The sequence below is a fragment of the Haliaeetus albicilla genome, chromosome 5 (assembly GCF_947461875.1).
Source record: "Haliaeetus albicilla chromosome 5, bHalAlb1.1, whole genome shotgun sequence".
NCBI classification, from domain to species: Eukaryota; Metazoa; Chordata; class Aves; order Accipitriformes; family Accipitridae; genus Haliaeetus; species Haliaeetus albicilla.
In genome coordinates, this window is record NC_091487.1 from 12,707,183 (window position 1) to 12,720,394 (window position 13,212).

The 13,212-nt window shown below is 46.7% G+C and overlaps 2 long non-coding RNA genes across 2 annotated transcripts in view; both read right to left on the bottom strand.

The window, feature by feature from the left end:
* Positions 1 to 234: 234 nt before the first annotated feature.
* LOC138685419 (uncharacterized) lies at positions 235 to 5,278 on the bottom strand. Its single transcript, XR_011324658.1, has 2 exons — positions 2,362 to 5,278; positions 235 to 996 (listed from the first exon to the last, which is right to left on the bottom strand). It is a non-coding gene; the product is annotated as an uncharacterized lncRNA (long non-coding RNA).
* Positions 5,279 to 5,328: 50 nt separating this feature from the next.
* The window catches only part of LOC138685420 (uncharacterized), a 34,619-nt gene continuing 26,735 nt past the window's right edge, over positions 5,329 to 13,212 (bottom strand). Inside the window, exons 2-3 of the long non-coding RNA XR_011324659.1 lie at positions 9,814 to 9,908; positions 5,329 to 5,667 (exon numbers count right to left, since the gene is read on the bottom strand). This is a non-coding gene — a long non-coding RNA (uncharacterized lncRNA). The remainder of the gene's footprint in view (positions 5,668 to 9,813; positions 9,909 to 13,212) is intronic.

Sequence of the window (13,212 nt, forward strand, 5' to 3'; positions counted from 1 at the left end):
GCTCCTGAGCTTGACTGCAACTTCTGGACACTACTGTAACGTAATGGTTAACCTGTTCGGCTGTTTAGATATCAGAGCAAGAGGTGGGGGGAAAAAAGTATTTTCCTTATAAAGATGGTGTCACTGTTGTGTGTTTGTTGTAGCCTAACAGGTTGCACCAGGCAGGGCTGTCTTTTTAAATAATTTCTTGAAATTTGGTTATCTTTGTCAAGGGAAAAGCACCTCCTAAAAAGCCAACTTTTAAATGAAAACTTTTTATTGTCATTAACCCTGTCAGTCCCGCAAGTAAAATACAGATGAAACAGAAATGGAGCCAGGATGCCCAACAACTAAGCAGCCTTCATTCCCCGGACGAAAAGCAAAGCATCTTCTGCCTCTTTCTTGGTCTCCTCCCTGCCCAGGTGAGCGTTCCGTGCCTTTCCCCAGGCCAGCAATGCTCACCGCGCATCCCTGGGGCTGCTGGTTCTTGCAACAAAGGGTTAAAAGAGCTAAAACCCTTCCCGTTTGCCCGAGTTGTAAAAAACGGCTCTCACCTCCTGCATATTGTATTTTCCTTTAAAACAGACACACTAAAAATGCTTACTCCAGTGAGAATGTCCCTGTGTGTTTACACAAGTGTGTATATATATATGTATGTATGTATGTATATACACATACATATATTTGGTTACTAGTAGTAGAAGGGACAATTAATCACAATCTAGACTGATTGTTTTTAATACTGAAAGGCTATTAATCAGGAAAGTGTTACCCTTTGAACAAGATGTTTATACAGTCAACACTATGGGTTGTTTTTTTTTCCCTGGTGCTAAGCTGCCTGCTAAAGCAGAGCGGAAATCGGGTTTATAATCTCTTACATTAGAACTTTGTGCTCCAAGTTTGACAACAATTTTGGCTGGAATTTGGAAGGAATGTAGGGGAGTTGATGCCTGGCTTGCTTTGGTTTCAAGGGGACTTAGGTGTTCAAAACCCGAATCTCTGGAAGCATTTAGATGCCTAACAGACATAAACAGACATCACATGCAAATTTCAAAAACACCTCCTTCTGCTGAAAAAATCCCAAGGGGCATCTAATTTCATTTTAATGTAGCTAAAAGACCTTAAAAATCTGTCCCTAAAGCTCCTGCGCTCCTTTGGAAATTTGTCCTTGGAGCCTTTCAGCCTGAAAGCTGCTTTTAGAGAAGGAATAATACTGCAAATTTTAATCCAAACTTTCATTTCCCACTGGAGAGAACGGCTCATATCCTGTACTGAGTGGGAGGCCAGCGGAAAAAATACGGGGAGGACCGTGGTGGGAGTGCGAGGGTGCAGAGAGGCAGCTGGGGTTGGATCAGCGGGCTCAGGCAGGAGAAGGGCTGCTGGCAGCTGTGGGGTGAGCGTGGTGGGACCAGGGGAGCCGCAGTGGCAGGGGAACCCGTTTTGGCCTGGAGCGGGGCTCCTGGCTGGCCCAGAGGGGAGGCACTAAGAGCTGGCCCTGCGAGGAAGGAGAGGATGGGACTGAAATCCTGCGCAGGCGCAGGCTGGCGATGCCAGGCAGAGCAACGGGACAAACACGATGCCTTGGTGCGGGCAGAGTTGCGGAGAACGCCTCGCCTATCCCAGCGAAGTGTGAACGCAGACCCCAGTGGGTTTGTTTCAGCCTCCGTGCTAGGAGCTATTTCACAGCTTGTGAAGCTGAGGGGAACAGGAGTCACCCATCTGTACATGCTGCTATGAGCATCCCCTCAGCAGGGATTTGGCTCCTGGGGCGTATGGCCTTCCCCGCCACCCCATGTTGCTCCCACTGGACTCCCCTCTCTCCTTTTCCTCCTGGGAGCTTCTCTCAGCTAATTAAATTTCAGGCTGTTGAGGAGCCCTGTTCCCTCTTAGCTCCCCCACCTCCCCAGCCGGGGGGGCTCTGGAGCGGGGGCACCCCCCGGCAGACAGCACCCAGAGCAGGCAGCCCCTCTCTGCCCCCCACCCTGCACCCCTGAGCAGCCCTAAAGAAGGGCTCAGGAGAGGAAAGTGGGAAGAGACTGCAGGGAGAGGGGATGAGACAGGAGCTAGGCTCTGGTGCCATTAACCCCTCCACAACTGGTGCCTTCTCACAGAAACAAAGCCTCGTATGAGGTGGGACAGACACCGTTCCCTTCCTGAGGATGAGGAAGGGGCACGTAGCAAAATCAGAGTAGAAAGCCTCAGATAGCTGATGGGTTTGCTCCACTCAGTTCTGTGTTTAAGTAAAAAATCGCTGTATCAGAAGAGAAACACAAGGTGTGAAGAGATTCATCACTCCTTAAAAAAAAACAAATGGGGAAAAAAAGATTTCCTTTTCAGGAGCCACTTCATCGTAGGGACAATTGCAGCTAGCACTGCACTTACCTGGGAAGATAACACTCTCTTTTTATAAACTTCTTTCATTTCGCTCCTCTCCATCATCATCATCTCAGCAGCGGGGCAGCCAGCACGCAATGCTAAAGTCTGTGAAGGGAGACAGAGATGCAGGGGACAGCTGCCATCGTTTTCAGGGCGGCCAGGAGTCCAATAACTTAATTTTTCTCACAGGAGATTTCAAACAAGAAATGCACACAATCCCTTCAGTGAGCTCTTGGTCACAAGACCTAATGGGACAAAGATTGGATGCTGTACATTAAGAGATCCAGGGCTTTAACAGCAGATATTAATTTTAAGAGCTTTGCAAGGAATACAATCCCTTGCACTTCAGCATTTAAATCAATCTCCTTTTTTTTCTTGAGCGAGGGAGGAAGCTTTCCCCAGGAGCAGCTACTTGCACAGTGCTGTGCTGTTACCTTTGAAGGATGCTGCTAGTGGCAAGGCTAATGGGCTACAAGAAGCATCAGCCGGATCCAGCAGGACAACTCCTCTATGCGAGACCCTCCACAGTGGCAGCTTTCCAGCGGCCCACGTCGTTGCAGTCCACTGGTGGGAGCAGAAAAGGCAGCCCAGAGAGAGGGGTCCCACCTTTGCAACCTGGCAGGCAAGCCCCCTGCCTGCACGCTCCCACGGAGGCACTCTGGTGTCCGGGGCTCCAGCAGAAACCCTGCAGCGAAGTCCCTCAGCCAGGCAGTGTCCTGCCTCCCTGAAGGTCCTCTTCACTTGCCTTGCTGCTATTGTAATCCCAGCAATGGGGAGGAGAGGTCCAGCTGAGAGGCAGCTGCTTGCTCCTGAAATCCTACCAAAAAATCCCCAGTTTGACTTTCTGCCAACACAGCCCCCTTTACTCCACCATTCAGCCCAATCTCTTCCCATGACATAGCATGATCTTAGGGAAATTCAGCCAGGGGTATCCTACAGGGCCTCTGACCACTGGCATTCCCATGGGAAAGGGAACTGTTAGAAATTCATCTGAAATTGCCCTCAAAACGCATAGTCACAGGTCCAAGAAAACTTTTGTAAGAGAGTAAAAATGTATAGGTTGGTATGTCCATACGCACACGTGGGAGTAGAGAAAGTCGTCTTATTCACATCCTTCTGACAAACATGGGGATCACTCTGCTGAAATCCCTGGAAATCCCCTTTGTTGTAAAACCAGTACAAGAAGGCTCAGGCCCAGTGTTTCCATGAACACACCCCTAAGGCATAGCACAACTCATCAGGACTCTAGTGCCAACCTTTGATTTTACACTCTCTCTTCCATTCATTCCAAATATAATCTGGAAATCTCAAATGCTAGCAATCTCAGGGGGAGGAGAGAGAAATCAAAGTGAGTTCCTCACTACTATTTGTCTAAGGAAAACCTGCAACACATGAAAACCTGCAAAAGAAAAGAAAAAAAAAATCAAAGAAACTTCAATTTGACATCAAGTGAGGGATTAATCACTGGCTTAAAGAAACAATTTTAGAAAATGCCATAACCTAGTACATCTTAAAATCACAATTAAAAAAAGAGCTACATTCCTATCTGCCCTGGGCTTTTCCCTTATTAAACACCAAAAGGACCAAATACAGATGCATTTCCCCTACCCTCCCCAGCAGCGCTGAGCACAGGGGATGGATGGTGTTTCTCAATGGACAACTTGTTGGTACACTCTCACAGCCACTGCACCGCTGACATTCATCTGAGGACACCAGAAACCCTGCACCAAACTCCCAGTCATCACATCAATTCTTTGTACTGTGGTCTTCCTCTTCTCAGTTACATCAGCGTAAATGTACAGTTTAGACTGATCCGAACCTGATCAGAGGCACTGGAAGGCTCTGGATTAATATCAAGCACAGGCATCTGCTTCCTGCTGTTTCTGTGCCTGTGGTATCAATAGTGATTTTGAAAATGATTATTTCTGTACAGGCTATAATGACTTAGAAGGAACAGTTACAGCCTGTTGTGCAAATGTGAACAATACTCGCTTTTTTAAACGTGGATTTTTCATATGACAGGAACTAATGGCCCTTTCAGAGCAGTTATGGTCTATCTTGTCAATTTGGTTTCTATTCATGCACGCTAAGTGAATTTTTATAGCCGAACTAGGAGTCCTTAAAAATGGGCCTTATACTGGAAATACAGATGTGACTTACTGTGAGTTGTGCTAGGAGAGCATCCCTGCGCCTGGGGAGCCAGAGCCAGTAAAACAGAATTCCCTTTCTCCATGCACATAACATGACTCGCAGGCACTCTTTCATCTGCACTGAGAGGCAGGAAGAAGAGGCAGAATTAGCCCCTCATTACAATAATGTTTCTCACACTTTCTCCAGCTACTCTCTGCAGGCATTAGTAGAGGGGCCCCGGCTGCCAGAAATGCTGAACACCGACATCTCCAGTTAAAAGAAATCAGAGAGCAGGGTGCTCAGCGGCTCCGAAAATCAGACCCAGAGAGCTTTAAAAAAAGGCTTTTATACTATGATGAAAAAAAAAAAGAAAAGGAGACAGACTCACCTTAACTTTACTCTTTACTGTGAGAGCTTTGTTGTGAAAGAAAATTGTGTATTTTCCAGACTATCTGATTTCTCTTATGGCTTCCCCGCTATAAACTGTACTGCATACATACTCACATCAATACATTTACCTGCCTGCTTCACAGCTGGAAAGAAAATGAAGCCATCTCAATCATCTTCACATTCAGCAATAGAGAAAACTGGCTCTTTTCCCCACTCAATGCCAATTAAAATGTGAAGTGTGGATAATCTGATCTCCACTAGATATTCCAGTCACCTCCATTGTACAGAGTGGATTCACCTCCTTACTCAGTGTCAACCTGAACCTTTTCTAAGACTGGAAAGAGCAAGAGCATAGGGGCTATACAATCTTATTACTTATTTATTTAAAATTATGTAGCCATGCCTCCCTTCATCTCTTGGCTCCTTACCCAAAACCTGTGTAATGAGCAACATCACAGGACCTGACCATCAGCAGGCATGACAGCACCACTAAAATGAATGCATTTATACTGATTTACGGCAGCTGAAGATCTGCCACAGCACATCCAGGGAATACCTACCTCTCCAGGGAAAAGATACACTTCTGAGAACATCTTCCCAAGATATTTCTCACAGATCCCATGCCATAGTGGAGTAGAAGCCATCCCCACTCCAGCTTCTCCTTCTGTCTCCATTGCTGCACTAAGTGCCTAACCACCTCGTCCTCATCATAGAGGCTCTCATCTGAAAAGGCGTGGAGCCAAACCTGGCACGAACCGATCAGATATGTACAAAGGAAAATCTTGACAGCATCTGTGAGCAGAGTTTAAGAGAAAGGAACAAAATAATACCACATATGTTAACAGATTGAAATGGTAGCTATGGTGACCACGGACAGACAAAGAACAAACCATTTTGACTGAATTCAGCCAATTCTTTCTGACAACAAACTGCAAGTATAAAGCAAACTTTTAAAAATCCCTAATGAAATCATTATAACAAATCCATTCGGCTCTGTTTGGCTTGTTTGCTTTTTAAATTTCAGTTGCAGCTATTACATTAAACCTATTAATCATTGATGTAGTCAAATACTTTCCACAGACTAAAAATGGGGATTTTCTCCCTGTAAAAAAAAAAACTTTCGTTGTTTGTATTTTCCCAAAAAAAAAAAAAAAAAAAAAGGTTATTGTAAAATGACAGGCATTCATAATTCAGTGCATTTTCTTGTGCATGAGAGCGTGTCTGGGTTTTGTAGAATAAAGGCTTGTTTATAAAAGTTGGATTACTTTCCCTATCCTGATATGCAGTATAGCTATGAAAAATTACTGTCCTGTTTATTGTGTACTACAGTGTCAAATGCCTCAGCATCTCTTTCCTCCAGTGTGCCTGCCATTTTTTTCAGCCCTACGGAAGAGCTGACACTCGGCACTCTCCCATCCAGGGCTGGCCAGTTGTCCCTAAGGCAACTGAGCCGAGGACAACATGGGAGAGCACCAAGCTGAGCTATGGAGGGATGGAAAAGCTGAGAACCAGCGCTGGAAATACACAGGCAGGAGATGGGGAGGATTACTCCAGTGCCAGCACAGCATAAGGCTGCTCAAAGTGATGCGCAGCTGCTTGTTTGCTTGCAAACTCCCACCCCAAGAGGCTCGCAGGGACCGGAGGAGGCTCCACAGTGAATGTCACGATGGAGAGTCCAGCACATCACCTGCTGTGGAGCATCCCAGGCACACCCCGACGGAGACCCCGCTGCCTGTGGCCGCTCGGATTTAGCCTGGAGACTGCTTCCGTACAACCAAAATGAATGATGCTGGTCCTGCACCCCCTCCCTCCACCCAGCCACACCCACTGGGTATAGTTTCAGAGCACAACGCGAAATCTTACTTCTACCCTGTAGAAAAGCTGCTTGTCATTTCACTGAGTGCTTAATATTTAACTTGGTGTGTTCAGTACCTTCTGCAAACTGTAAAATTCATAACAATATAGATTTGCAATGTAGCTGTACTTTTGATGCTCCAGGAGCAGTAACTTCAAATTTCTGTAGTGCACTGACACTCTCAACTCTACCCTCACATTTTCATCTGCTGAAGTTCATCGTTCTTTAAAGAACAAAAAAAAACCAAACAAAACACTAGCACAGAAGTGCCCACCGTTCAAACGTGGCTGTCTTCATCTGTCTGCTGATTGAGGCTCTTCTGTAAATTGCATTAAGTTCCCGGCTATGCCATCGCTGCCTGCATGACAAGGGGCACTTCACCAGCTTGCTCTGTTCTTCCGCTCCCCATTTGCTAAGATGGGACCAGGCCTTTCACTTCTGCCTAGCGTGGCCCTTCCCTGTATTCTCCACCCACTCGCTTTGCTTTCGCTCTTGCCGGCGCAGAGGGCAGGTCCTTTGGGACTCTTCCTTGCTCCGCGTGGGTACCTCAAGAGCAGAGCTGAGCGAGGGTGAGCGTGCGTGCTCCCTGTCTTTTGTAAAGAGGTGGCCAGAGGAATAAGCATTCAGTCCCACACAGCTTCACCTGCGCAAGCTGTTTGCTTTCGCTGTGGCTCCAGTGCAGCAGGAGCACATGGAGGGGGGGAGGAGGAAAAAGAAAAATAGCACTTTTTCTTTCGGTATTGCCTGGAAACAGTAAAGAAACGCTTACTTTGATTTTATGTGCAGTAAACCCTCACTAGATGGCTCCTTACAGCAAGTAAATATATTCCCCACAGAAAGAACACTGAGGTGGCATAATCTGTGCGAGAGCGGAGATAGCGTGATGGTAACCGGGCTTTATTGCTGGCTGAGTGTTTTGCATGGAAAAGCAGTATATAACACAGCTGTGGGTGGGTGAGCAAGTGAGCATTAACACGAATTACGAATGACACCGCTCTGCAACTTGTGAACTGTGAGTCAGATGGGCCCGGGCGTCTCAGGCACATCAAAAATGCCACTTGCCCTTTTCTGTAGGTTTTTAAGTTAATCTGTTTCACATTCAACTTTCTAATTCAGAAAGCAGAACGGGGCTGCGGTCGAGGGTACCAGCAGTGGAGATCCTGGGGGGAAACAGCTGATCCCAGCCGCCGAGGCAATAGATGGTATTAAGGCTGAAACCCCGAATGTCATGCAAGCACTCCTAAAACAAAGAAGCGACACTCACTTCTGAAATGCCCCCGCTACCATCACAAGAACGCGTTATTTATAATGCGTGTATTGGCAGGATGTTCTGGGCAGAAGAACAAAAAGAAATGAGCTGTCATCTGCAGTTAACCTCTCATTCATACATCACTGTGTGCACCCGGTGGTTCAAGGTTATTCAAGTTGATTGTGCCCTCATTAACAAGCAGTGTTAATTGGTGTCTATCCCGCATTGAGATAAACATGTATATTACGTGTTAAAAGTACTGCAGGCTGTGAAGGAGCTGCCTGATATACAAACGGATACGGCAACTACAGGGAGAGGCTGCGTTGCGAAATGCTAGGTCTGGTTTAAATCCACCAGCGATTTCAATCTGGGCAGCCCACGTCCCTGCAAGATGTCCTGGCGCTGACTCGAGGGCCGGGTGACTTCTGCTGGTAGAGCTCTGCCGCCGTCCCTCCGGCTCCCCACGCCGGCTCTTGCCGCACGCCTGAGCGCTCTGCCTACAGCCCACGTTTCAAGGTGGGTCAGCAGTGATTTTAGTCTCCCTTAAACCACCAGGCTGTAAGCTCTGGCCATCAGCAGCTCACGGGCGGTTTCACTGTCCGTGCGGCAGGGCAAGCAGCCGCAACAGGAGGTGTTGTCCATCCCCATATAAACTGCCCCTGCTCAGAAGTCAGCGGCAGGGGAGCTGGGTCGGCTCCTGGTCTCCCTGTCAGCTGCCCTAATGGCTTTATCCAGCCTCTTCCCTCTCGCTTTCCCCTCTGCCCACGTGCTGGCGTGGTGCTAACTCGGAATGAGCTCAAGTACATGGATCTACCCGTCTCAGCTCTCCTGGTGAGTGACAGAAAACAAGGGCTGAATCAGTCGCAAACTTGCCCATCATGAAAAGACCTCTTATTTTTTTCCTGTCAGCTGCTGAAAATCAGCACAGACAAATACCCTGAACCAGGTCACAATCAACACACAACACTGATGAAAATATACGGATTAGAGAATTACGGCAATTACATTAAATAACCTACTGGAATATTATAAATGCTCAAAAGAAGAGAGTCACATGTCTCATAAACAAGCACAAGCCATGCCAGACCGATGCAAGAATTTACTAATAAAGTATTATTTGATCACCTAATTAACGGAGCTGTTATCTCCCTGTAACAACTCGGGGCTTAGAGCTTTTAGACCGTTAAACATTTTGTCTCATCATTTAAAAAAAGTAGCACCCAACAGACTTTTCTTTCCTTAGTAGCATTCCCTTGAAATGCGGTTGTTTACTTCAGGCCTTGAAGGCCAAATTAACAGTGGAGATTGTTTGCTTTAAATTAAACACACAAATTTTATTGTCGTTGCTTCTGCCACTAACAAGCTACTTAATAAATGTCAAAGTGGCAAAGCTCACCAACTGCAAAAGTGAAAGGGTCAAATCACTGAATGCAGAAATAATATTGAGATTTTTCTCTCTTTCCATGAAATGTACTTGTAGCAGGCAACGTTAAAGTGCTTCCAACTTTCATAATAACCAGGAGGAGCAGCTCATGAGTCAACCCAGGGAGGAAATATGTCATCGCCCAGTGAGTCTTCGACACATGCAAAACCACTGATGTGTCTAAGGCATCCAGGGAGGAATTTTTATAATATTGGTTGTAGTCAGCAGTTTATTGCCATAGTCCTGGGTGTGGGCAGGTATCTCGGTGACTGAGACGTTGATTGTCCCCGACACCGCTAAGCATTTCACACCATGGCTCTCATGCTCTTCCTTTTCAAAACAGGAAAGAGACAAGACGGGGTTTTTTTGGATAGCTGCTGGAAAGACCCAACCAAGTCCTCACGGTTGTACCTTGAGTTCCTCTCCATCCTCCATATCGTGCTCGCCACAGCAAGGAAAGGGTAGGGCTCTTATCTCAGCTTTCTGGAGTTCCAGCCCTTCTGCAACTGAATGAAAACAAACAGAAAGAAAAAAATAATCAGCTTCATACGTTTTCTTGCCCGTGTAAATTATGCATCATGCTCATTATAGGAAAAAGGAAGACGCAGATTTGGAAATCAGTTGTGGGTTCCTCCATTTTTCTTACAATCATGCAAGTGTTACAGCTGTATACACAGGGGACTTTCTTTTTTTCATGCAGCTTTACACCAAAATAAAGGCCTCAGTTGTTCTAGTTGGTGATTAGGCTCAATGTTATGCCTCTGGGAATGGGAAGCACGGGGACTCAGAGGAACAGAAAGTTAATGAGTTCTTTATTTGAAAAAGGGAAAAATTTTCAAAATGTTTTAAGACATCACAGGAGGGATTCGGAGGCTCTTCCCTCCCTGGGAAGATGCAGCTCTTCCAGGTGAAAAAATTACAACCCGTGTCTGCCGAGCAGCAGCCCCTCACCAAAGGTTCCCTGGCCCTCCAAGCCCACAGCTGAGCTGCGATGCACATGTTCTCTCACTGGCTAAAATAAAGTTGTCTACCCTTTTACTAGCTCTTTTTACTAATATGGCTCGTGCTGGCATGTCTCCCTGCAGGACTCAGGATGCACAGTGGGATCACTCAGAAACCAGTCTTTAGTTGCACAACAAGCAAGAAAGACAAGGAATACAGCCAGTGAATTTGCACACACTCACCTTGGAGTGGAGCTTGCAAGTGGCTCGTGAACCAGGCTTAGGAGGCCCCTATTTTGGACAGGCTCCTGTAGCCAGGTCTGACCGAAGAACATCAGAGCTCAAAATGGAAACTGCTGCCCCAGGGGCCGAAGGGCCAGGGCCCCTGCCCAGCAGGAGCAGACGGAAAATACTGTTCTCTGGAAATATCTTTAGGTGTTGTGGGGTTTGGGGTTTTTTTTCAAATTTGAATATTTTATGTAACCGAATAAATAAAACCAAAACCCAAGCTCAGAATTGCTTACAGAGCAACTGGGCAGCTGGCAGCTTGTCGGTGCGGCTGGTCGGTGACTCCCCGCTGTCACCCCGAGGCAGAGCCTCCCGGTGCTGCCGGGTCTGTGACACTGACCCAGGGAAAACACCACAGAGGCCACAAACCCCGGAGCCAGCTGGCCCAGCACTGGAGCCGTGGCCCAGCCGCAGCTCCAAAGCAGCTCAGCTAACAGCATCCCCCGCATCCCAGGACCCTGCCATCGCCGTTGCTGGGACACAGCACTTCCAGCGCTGAGGCATCTTGTTTGGTAGGGCCACCCATGGGCATCTACTGAAGATGACTCTACGGCCAGCTCTGTCTACACTAGGAGGTAAAGGCGTGATGGTAAAACCTACTGGATATCTTATTTTACCCCAGTTCAGATGTCCCTAAATGAGTGAGCTCTGCCTGGGGCTTCCAAGTGCACTCAAGCCTGCACATAAAAGAGGACAAGCAAAATAATAACGTTGCACAACGCTGAGAGTAATGGAAGCGGTCACCTACTGTATCTGGGCTGCTAAGAAGCTCTTTTGAGTAAATGAAACACAGAGCGCAAGAAAAATGCACACATCATATATGATAGTGTCTCCTGGGCTGCCTTATACCAAGATGAGAAAGAAAAAATTACCCATGCAAAGCCCACATCATCCATAATCTGCAACGCATTTGGACAGAGGGAGGCCAGCCTTAACACAAAACACGTGTGGTTGGCTTTAAAACCAGCATTGCTGGGGCACAGCCAGCCTGTGTGCCATCCCGCCTGTCCTGGATTCAGCGTTTCTCTCTGTGTTTGCAGCTGAATCACTCTCGCACCAGCAGCATCACCCTCGCATCAGCAGCATCACCGCGGGCAGCGTTCCCTCTCCGGGGCGGGCAAGTGGGGAGACCTCCAACCCAGCTCTGCTTGAGCCGGCAGCGGCACAGGATCTCTTCCAGGACACCATGTCAGACTTCTGCAGGGCCTTGTGCAACTTTTTTTTTTTTCTTAATCCCAAATTAAAACTTAAGCTTCAAAGCCATAGATCTAGGGGGGTCGCTTCATGCGGATACTGTATTTCCTGGAACAGATCCTTTAATTTTGTGGTGAGCCGGAGTTGAAGACATTTGTATTCAAATCCTTATTTAGGCTCTAATGCTCTGTAGTATTGGATATAAGGATTTTAGACTGGAAATGGCACTCTTGACTTTACTATCACCCCAAACAGACAATCAAAATTTAAGCTGCTATTTCTTTTCCAGCCTTCTTATGCTGTTTCCAAGACTCTCCCAGAAATTGTAATTATTCTGCCACATCTACTCTACTAATAAAATTTATTCTGCTCTGTGTTTTCCCCCCATTTTCTACTCAAGTCTTACACCATCAAATAAAATCAAGGTTTTCATTTGTGAAGTGGTTATCAGCTGCTCAGGTTTTACTTACAGCTCTTTGAGCAGGCTACAGGGATGCTAGATAGGTAGAAATGTAACTTAATAGCATATACAGTGGTGCAACCTCCAAGCATCATTTTGTATAGGATGTCCCATAGTAGCCCTATCCTTTTAGGGTTTTTTTATCCTTGCTGATGATAAAAGTAGTGGTTCTAATAATTTTGCTGGATGTTAGAAATAGACATGATCTAGTTGATGTTCATGTCACTCATGCCAGCTAACATCACTGTTTGCAATCCTGTCTGTTGTAATCTCAGTGGGCCCTTGTAGAACAGCCCTCACTTAGGGATCTCTCAGGGCTTTACAAGCTCCCACTATGCTGTTGTGTGCCAGCTAAAAACCACAGAGATGTACCTCACTGGGCTGTTACAGAGGCAAGGGCAGAAGGGACCTGAAGGTTCCAGTCCAGGCACAAGACCGCATCCCTCTAAAAATGCGCTGACTGTAACTTCCTTCAAAGGATCGAATGCATTTCAATTCTCAACTTTGCACAAAAGATATGTTGAATGTGCACAAAGGATTTGTTTGAATCTCAGTTTATTCCCAGATTTGCTCATCTTTTTTTGCTGGTGGCTTTAGGAGCAGCAGCTTTTGTAAGCTATCCAGCAAAGGATTCGTTCTCAAGCATACCTTCTGCGCAGGTGTGCCTTTGGTGTCCATGGGGTGCCATGCACCTCCTCCGCTCTCAAGTGCACACGTTTTTTCCCCAAATGCTTGCATCTGAGCTGGGATGCACAGGCAGAGCCTCCCACTCACAAACACTTAATTCCCAGGCCTGGTGCCTGGGAGAGTTTTGTTTCATAGGCTGGTATTGCCCTTGCTGTTGAAAAAAAAACCCAAACCCACATTAACGATGAGCTGGAAATTGGCTATATGTTTCCTTCGCAGCAAACAGGGACTCCAAAAAAT